The sequence below is a fragment of the Trichechus manatus genome, unplaced genomic scaffold (genome assembly GCF_000243295.1).
Source record: "Trichechus manatus latirostris isolate Lorelei unplaced genomic scaffold, TriManLat1.0 scaffold00071, whole genome shotgun sequence".
NCBI lineage: Eukaryota > Metazoa > Chordata > Mammalia > Sirenia > Trichechidae > Trichechus > Trichechus manatus.
The window spans coordinates 8,456,811-8,465,277 of record NW_004444007.1 but is presented as its reverse complement, the minus strand read 5'-3'; the positions used below and the strand labels follow the sequence as shown (position 1 = coordinate 8,465,277).

General features: G+C 40.5%; 1 pseudogene; it reads left to right on the top strand.

Moving 5' to 3' along the window:
• Positions 1-6,352: 6,352 nt before the first annotated feature.
• LOC101343441 (elongin-C pseudogene) lies at positions 6,353-6,666 on the top strand (annotated as a pseudogene).
• Positions 6,667-8,467: the final 1,801 nt, after the last annotated feature.

The window sequence follows — 8,467 nt, the reverse complement described above, 5'->3', positions numbered from 1 at the left end:
TCCATACTTCAAGAGACAGAATAGATGATATTTAATCCTGACCTCCTTTTCTGACCATGCTCTTCATCAACACAAGCCTGGTTTAGACATTCCTCTTAGGTGCTTCCATTGTACCAGGTGAATTCCATGATCCATCTGGAATGCCAGTACCTGCTCACTATTGTTTCCAATAGGTGACAAGTAATTCAAGGCAAAGACTGAAGCATAGTCTTCATGGTGTCCTCAAGAGCTAGCATTCATCGGCAGTATGACATAGTGGTAACTCAAGACATGTTTGTTGAATGGCATGAATGAGTGCTAAGAGATGACAAAACAACTGAAGAAGCTGTGGCAAATATTAAAGAAACATTGGAAAGAACTGATCATGTTAGTTCAACAGTTTTCTCCCCCCACTCCCAAGGATGCCTGTGATTGTGATTTTTGTATACATACAAATTGTATAATCATTTTTCTCCTAGAAAAAAGAAAGGTCCAAATTTAATTATAAAACACAATTTTCTGAACTTCAGCAGCAGGAGCAAGTTTTGAAAACCACTACACCCATCCATTTCTTTACCTCCATCATCAACTCTGTCTTGGAGCACACCTCTTTCCAACTTGAGCTGTCTTAGTCATCTAGTGCTGCTCCAACAGAAATACCACAAGCGGATGGCTTTAACAAAGAGAAGTTTATTTCTTCACAGTCCGGTAGGCTACAAGTCCAAATTCAGGGTGTCAGCTCCAAGGGAACGCTTTCTCAGTCAGCTCTGGAGGAAGGTCCATGTCATCAATCGTCCTTTGGTCTGAGAGCTTCTCTGCACAGGAACCTCATGTCCAAAGGACACGCTCTGCTCCCTGCACTGCTTTCTTGGTGGTATGAGGTTCCCATGTGTCTCTGCTCGCTTCTCTCTTTTATATCTCAAAAGAGATTGCATTAAGTCACTAATCTTGTCAACCTCATCAGTAAAACCTCATCACAGTAATAGAATTTACAACACATGAGGAGATCACATATAATCTCATAATAGTGATAGAGTTTACATCACCTAAGGAAATGACATCAGATAACACAATCATACAATACTGGGAATCACGACCCAGCCAAGCTGACAGATATTTTTAGGGGACACAACTCAGTCCATGACACCTTCCAATATATAAAAACTGGCAGAAACAATAATACACTTTTAACTATGAAACTCTTACCTTTTTATTTTCTGCCTCAACTGTAGTCTTTAGAAATAACAGGCTTCCTATGATATAATTAAGTATTGGAGTCATACAAGGTCATCAACATAAGTATTATGCTATCCTGTGTTCTCTGCTCCAAAGAGGAAATTCCAAATATCTTTCCACATGTTGAGGGTCCTTAAATGAAAGGTAGCCGTATGTGCTATTGTTGTTTGTTCCCTTCGGGAGAAGTTTATTTAAAATTTGATTCTCTTTAGTCATTTTGAAAAAGACTTTCAGTAGACTGCTAACTGAAAGGTTGGCACTTCGAGTCTACCCAGAGGCACCTCAGAAGAAAGGCCAGGTGATGTACTTTTGAAAAATCAGACATTGAAAATTCTGACATGTAAGGGGTCACCATGAGTCAGAATTGACTCAACAGCAACTGGTGGTAGTGGTTAGTTGACCTTAATAACAGCTACCAATATCACTTATTTCACACACGTAAGAATTCTGACCTGGGGCATATATAGCCATTAAGATGCCTGAGAGGGTCTAGGAAAATATGGCAGGAATGAGAATGGGAGTGGTGGTTATAGTGATAGTGGTGCTAGTGGTGCTAGTGGTGGTGGTTGTGGTGGCATTTGTGGGGATAATTCTAGTTACAATGCTAATAGAGGTGATGGTAGCACTATTGACAGTATTAGTGATTGTTGCTGATGGTAATGGTTATAGAGTAGTGGTGGTGGTTGTGGTGACGGTGATGGTAGTGATAACACCAATGATGGTGGTGGTGGTGATTGTGACAGTGATGGTAGTGACAATACAAATGGTGGTGGTGGTGATTGTTGTGATGGTGATGGTAGTGATAACACTAATGGTGGTGGTGGTGGTAATTGTGATGGTGATGGTAGTGATAATACTAATGGTGGTGGTGGTGATTGTTGTGATTGTAATGATAGTGATGTAACACTAACGGTGGTAGTGGTGGTGATTGTTGTGATGGTGATGGTAGTGATAACACTAATGATGGTGGTGGTGGTGATTGTTGTGATGGTGATTGTGGTGATAATACCAATGATGATGGTGGTGACTGTGGTGACGCTGACGGTAGTAATAATAGCACTGGTGGTGGTGGTGGTGGTGATGGTGCTCTTTCTGTGTACTATTTTAGAAACTCAGCAGGGCACTAAGAGAAGTGGCTTCGAATGAAGCCCTTGAAAACTTTTCTGCATGAAATCCAAGATATTTCTGAATACTCAATAAATACAAAGAAGAAGAAGAAAAGAAAAAAGCTTCCATTTATTCTCAGGTACTGTGATGACCAGAAGGTGTCTCAGGTCTTTTAAAAGCATTTCTTCCTGAATGCCAGTTGGCATCTTCCCCTCATCTCCAACCTCCAAACCACATATGAAAATCACACTTTCATTCACTTCTTGCATTATTTACATATAGGACTGAAAGCACTCCTCATTTCCTCTGAGAAGCATCTGTTGATTCCCCGCCTCCTCACCTATTTCCCTGGGCTTTCCACTCTCTAAGTATTTATTACAGTTTTTAACTGTTTATCAGTCTCTCCCAGTAAAATAAAGAGATCCTTGAAGCCAGACAAAAGCTCTGCTCTTTTATCTTAGTATTTCTAATATCTAACACAATGCATGAAATAATTGTTTGTGGAATAGCTACATGAAAAAAAGAGTAAATCTCCCTGTAAGAAGATGGGCTTCTTTGAAGGGAAGGATCATGTCTTCTTCACCTTAGTAGTGTTCTCTTGGTCCAGCTCACAGTATTTTCTACACAGTGGGTACTGGTAGGGCCCTGAAAAATACAAGATGAATCTGGTCCACAAAAGACTCTGGAGAAGAACCAGAGTACCTTACTGAACAGTGACCTGGACCAGGAAAAAACACACCAAACATCTTACTTCATGGTAAGTAAGTTTCCATCAATGGAAACCCATTAACTGGTACAAAGACAACCCCATTAATCATTGTTTAGACTTCCCTGCATACGGGGGCACTGTTCTCCCTCAACGTTAGCATTAGATGATACAGTATACGAACACCTATTCCTCACTATTGTACACGGACCCCTACCTGGGTGACTGTGCTTCACTGTCCTTCTGGAGATTTCTGGCGATGAACTCTGTATGTAAGTTCCCTAATAAAGTCTTGTCTGATCAGCCTGGTTTTACTGCCTCTTTTTTCGGAATCCATCTTGTGCCCCTTGGAGCTACCCCTGTCACTGGTCCAATGGGGTGTGACAGACGCTTAGCAATAATGAAGGAAAAATAAATTCAAAAGATAGCTTTAATATTTGTTTGATCCACACAACAACACTGAGATACGCAGAGACGTTATTACTCCAATGTCCCTTCCATTCCTAAGATTCAATGGTGCTATGATTCTGGTGATGCAACATTCATAGATGAGAAAGAATACTGGTGCCCAAAGATGTCTTACACCAACTCATACATTATTTCAGAGTCTGGACCTTGTTACTCTCTTTCTAGTGCTCTCTTCACAAAATCGTATTAATCTATATCTCATTTCTTTATCTTTTGTGGGTCTTTTCTTTATACAGGAATCCTGGTGGTGCGGTGGTTAAGGGCTCGGCTACTAACCAAAAGGTCGGCAGTTTGAATCCACCAGCCACTCCTTGGAAACCCTATGGGGCAGCTCTACTCTGTCCTATAGGATCTCTATGAGTCAGAATCAGCTTGATGTCAATGGATTTAACGGGTTTTTCTTTATACAACATTAAGTACTTAATAAAACAATCTTACTTCAATAGAATTAATAGTAGTTAAACTATTTTTGTTTTTAGGACCCACCTCCTCTCCAGTTTAAACAGTCACCATGGAAAGCAATACCTGTAAAGATATGGAAAGAGATGATTTAGTCCAGATGGTAACCTTTGGCAGTTGTCAACAGATTCACATGGCCAGAGCTTTAGGCCAAATCAATTTCCATCACACCTTTGCTTGGCAATGGGCTGAAAACAAAAAAGTGGTCAATTCCCAGTGCCATTATAGCTTCTTTGATGTAGATTCTCATCCATTAGGGACATAGTAGTGGGACCAGAGATCAAAACAACTGGTCTTTATTATCCTTTGCTAGTTCCCTCTGACGTTGTTTGCTCAAAGGAAAGCAGGTGAATGATTTCCAACTCGAGTTCAGCTCCCCTGAGACACTGTGGTTTTGTGAGTCTACTTTGTCCAACAGTGTTCATAGGATCTCCTGGTCCCAAAACAAAACTCTAGAAGCCATTCCTTCTAGGAGAACCAGTACAACCAGCAGCCAAGAGTCAACCTTGATGAATACAATTTTAATAAGTGCCAGAAAACCAGGAAATTGCAGGCTCTTGGCTCTTGTGACTTTTATCATACCATGTTTCCCTACAGAGAGTTGAAGAAGAGCCAGTGATGTGTCATCCTTCCCATCAGAAAGCATTCCAAAAAAAGTCAGGGTTGAAGAGACATTTTCCTGTCAGGTACTACTGTATATCAAATGTATCCACCTCTTGCAGAAAAGGATTAAATTAATTTGAAAACAAAGAGAAATATCTGTAGCAACACTAGCAAAGGACAAAGCATATAAACCGGCCCAATGGTACTCCAAATCTACCATCAGGAAAACATCTGACAAAGGAAAATGTGTGCTGGCAACTTGTTTGATTGTAATTTCAATGAAAAATTGAAACCATACTTCCATGGGATTAGGCTTCCCTCATTCACCAGGAGGAAGTTCCTGTTAACAAATATGGTCCATGTTAGCATCCCCCACACTTCTACTTTCAGAAGATCGCTTGCCCATAAGTATACTTTGTGTGATTTAGATGCATTGAGATGGAAGAACCCTCCTCAATATGACCAGAGGTGGTAGAGTTGGTTTTCAATAAGTTAATAAGGACTAAAGTGGTTGCAATGGTGGTAAAAAGTGGACATATGCCTTGCAGATGCCATATTAATTAGAGGAATAAATAAGTCCAAAGGGTTTCCCTTCCTAAGAGACAATTAGGCTCTCTTGGTAGTACTCAAAAAAGGGCCAGAGTTTACTCATTATAGTTTAACAGTGCAGAATGGAGGGAAGACACTTTAATATATTTTCCCCATGAGATATGTATCTTTATTTTTGTCACACACAGGAGAAAGGTATAAAGAAAATGGTCATGTTTATGGTTTGCAAAAGAACAAATGTTTGGTAAGGAAAAGCAATGTCAAACCCAAGGGGTCCTTCACAGTACGTGTTTGCACAGAATATCAGAACTGTTTACAGCATGTAAATATCCCAGAGAGTCAGTCAAAGCAGTGATAATTAATGTGTTTAAAGATTAATGAGCTCAAGCCAGTATATGGAGAATACAGCTGACAGTGTTGCAAATGCAAAGGCTGGAAGAGGAATTATTTTGTCTATGTTTTCATTTATTTTTAACCAGGACTGCTGCCTATTTTGCATTATGGGTCCTCATTTGCCTCTTTGACATCTCTAACCATCCATGGAAACACACAGATACTAGCCTCCTGTGGCTAGGAATTTCATAGTCACATAGAAAAATTGATCCTTAGGACAGAGAAAGGATTCTCTGCTCCACTAGTTACTTCACTATATAAAGTATTCGAGAATGCTTGCAAGACAAACACACATCTGGTGGGTGAAGGAAAATGCGTCTGAAGGTTAATCCCTTATGAAAGGGCCTGGGCCAAAGAATCTTCTACAGAACATGTGATGAAATTCACTTTCCTCAGGGAGCTCCAATTATGTAGCAAAAATATCTAAGGTTGTCCTGCCATGTCTACTTTTTATATAAATTCCCAGAGGGCAGGAGCCACATCTTTCAAATATTGATTCTATTATTGGGCATATGATTGATGCTCAGTTAAAAAAGTCAAATAAAATACCCTTTAAATGAACTCTGTTTTACACAATTCAAGTGAAAGCACGTCAAATTCAGAAGCCAAGAGTCTTTTTGATATAAAAATCAGTAAGACTTGTTACCACCAAAGAAAACATGGCTGGGCCTTCAGATGTTACATTAGGACTAAATCCAGGGGGTGGTGAGGCTGCCCTGGAGTAGGGGCAGGGGCAGTGCGCAGGGGCCCAGCTGTGGTGGCTTCAGTGGCTACAGAACTGATGAGAACCTACTAAAGTTCCTGTGGAAGCTAAGTAGAATTTCATAAGAGCATAACGGATGGAGAGGAGAAAACTTACGTTATGGCGGCTGTGAAGGCCCTGATTCCATGTATGTCAAACTGATATGTTCTGATGGTTATGAGTTTATTGTAAAAAGAGAACATGCATTAACATTAGCAACGATAGTGGCCCAGGTCAGTTTGCTGAGAATGAAACCAACAAGGTCGGTTTTAGAGAGATCGTTTCACATGTGCTATCAAAAGTATGCGTGTATTTTGCCTACAAGTTTCGCTACACTAACAGCTGCACTGAGATTCCTGAAATCCCAATTGCTCCTGAAATTGTACTGGAACTGCTGATGGCTGCAAACTTCTTAGATTGTTAAATTAAATAAATTATAATAACCTGCTAAAAAAAAAAAAAGACTAAGTCCAGCTCCACCAATGTCAGTCCTAGCCTGATTAGCCTTTATGCATCACGTCTGTTGCTTTAATGGCTACACTAATGGATTCAAATGATCGTTTCATTTCCAAAGAGACTAAACTACTTTGAGCGTGAGCACTAGGAAGAATCACTCCAATGATTCCAACACCTCCTTACCTGCATAACATCTTGTTTATCCATACTGGAAACAAGGAGTAATTCATCATATATCTCTGAATGTAAAGAGGTAAAAGTGATGCATTATCCCAAAGATCCCATACATATTTGTCCATCTCAACTCATTTTGTTTAGGAACTTATTTTCCAAAGCTGTTCTCTCAAGTCTTTTTTGATCACTGAAAGCAGGACACAAGCCTTGGTAGGAGGCTAAGGGATAAAGGAGCCCTGGTGGTGAAGTGGTTAAGAGCTCGGCTGCTAACCAAAAAAGTTGGCAGTTCAAATTCACCAGCTGCTCCTTGGAAGCCCTATGGGGCAGTTCTATTCTGTCCTATAGGGTCGCCATGAGCCATGATCAACTCAACAGCAATAGGCTGTTTTTTGGTAAAGGAGAATATCTTTCCTCTGTGAATAGCCATTACAGCTCTACCGGATCATGATGTTTGGGGGTTGTGATGGTCAAGGTTGTGTGTCAATTTGGCTGAGCCATGATTCTGTGTTTTGACAGTTGTACAATGATGTAGTTTGGCAGTTATGTAATGATGTAGTCATCCTCTATTTTATGATATAGTGTAATCACCTCCATGATGTAATCTGATGTACTCAGCCAATCAGCTGTAAGGGGAGTTTCCTCAGGGGTGTGGCCTGCATCCAATATATATGGATGTTCTGGCAAAGCTCACTGGCTTTTACTAGCTCTGGGTCCTGCATTCAGATAATCATCATTAGACCTCCAGTTCCTGGGACTTGAGCTAGCAGCCTGCCATCTTACCTGCTGATCTGGGATTTGTCAGCCTCCACAGGCTGTGAACCAGCAGACTGCCATCTGTCAATCTTCAGTTTGTCAGCCCCTGCAGCTACATGAGTCAAGAGAAGCCTCCAGCCTGATACCTGACCCACAGATTTGGGACTTGTCAGCCTCTACAACTGCATGAGCCATTTTCTTGAGATAAATCTCTCTCTCTCTCTCTTTCTATATATGTATATATATACACAGACATATGTATATATACATACACACATATATATATGTGTGTGTACATATATTATATATATAATGTTATATATATATAATAAAACCACTGATTTTTTTTGCTTCTCTAGAGAACCCAGCCTAAGACAGGAGGCAAATGAACTCAGTGACTTTGGGTAATTGAAACAAAATTTCTGTCTTTCCAATGAACCAAAAGGCAACTGAAGAAGTGGAAAGAACCAGAAACACACAGAATATGTGGTTTCAAAATGTGGGCCTTGTACCTGCAGCATCTCCGTCACCAGGGAACCAGGTTGAAGTAAACATTTTTGAGCCTCTTTCCCCAGACCTACAGATTTGGAAATTCTAGGGGTGAAGACAAGCAACCTGTGCTTTATTGAGCCCTCCAGGCAATTATGAAGCCTGCTAAAATTTGAGAATCACAACTGTAAGCTACATGAGCCCTTGTGGTGCAACGGTTAAGCACTTGGCTGATAACCATAAGGTTAGCAGTTCAAACTCGGCCAGCATCTCCATGGGAGAAAGACCTGGCAATCTGCTCCCATAAAGATTACAGCCTAGAAAACCCTATGGGGAAGGTCTACTCTCACATG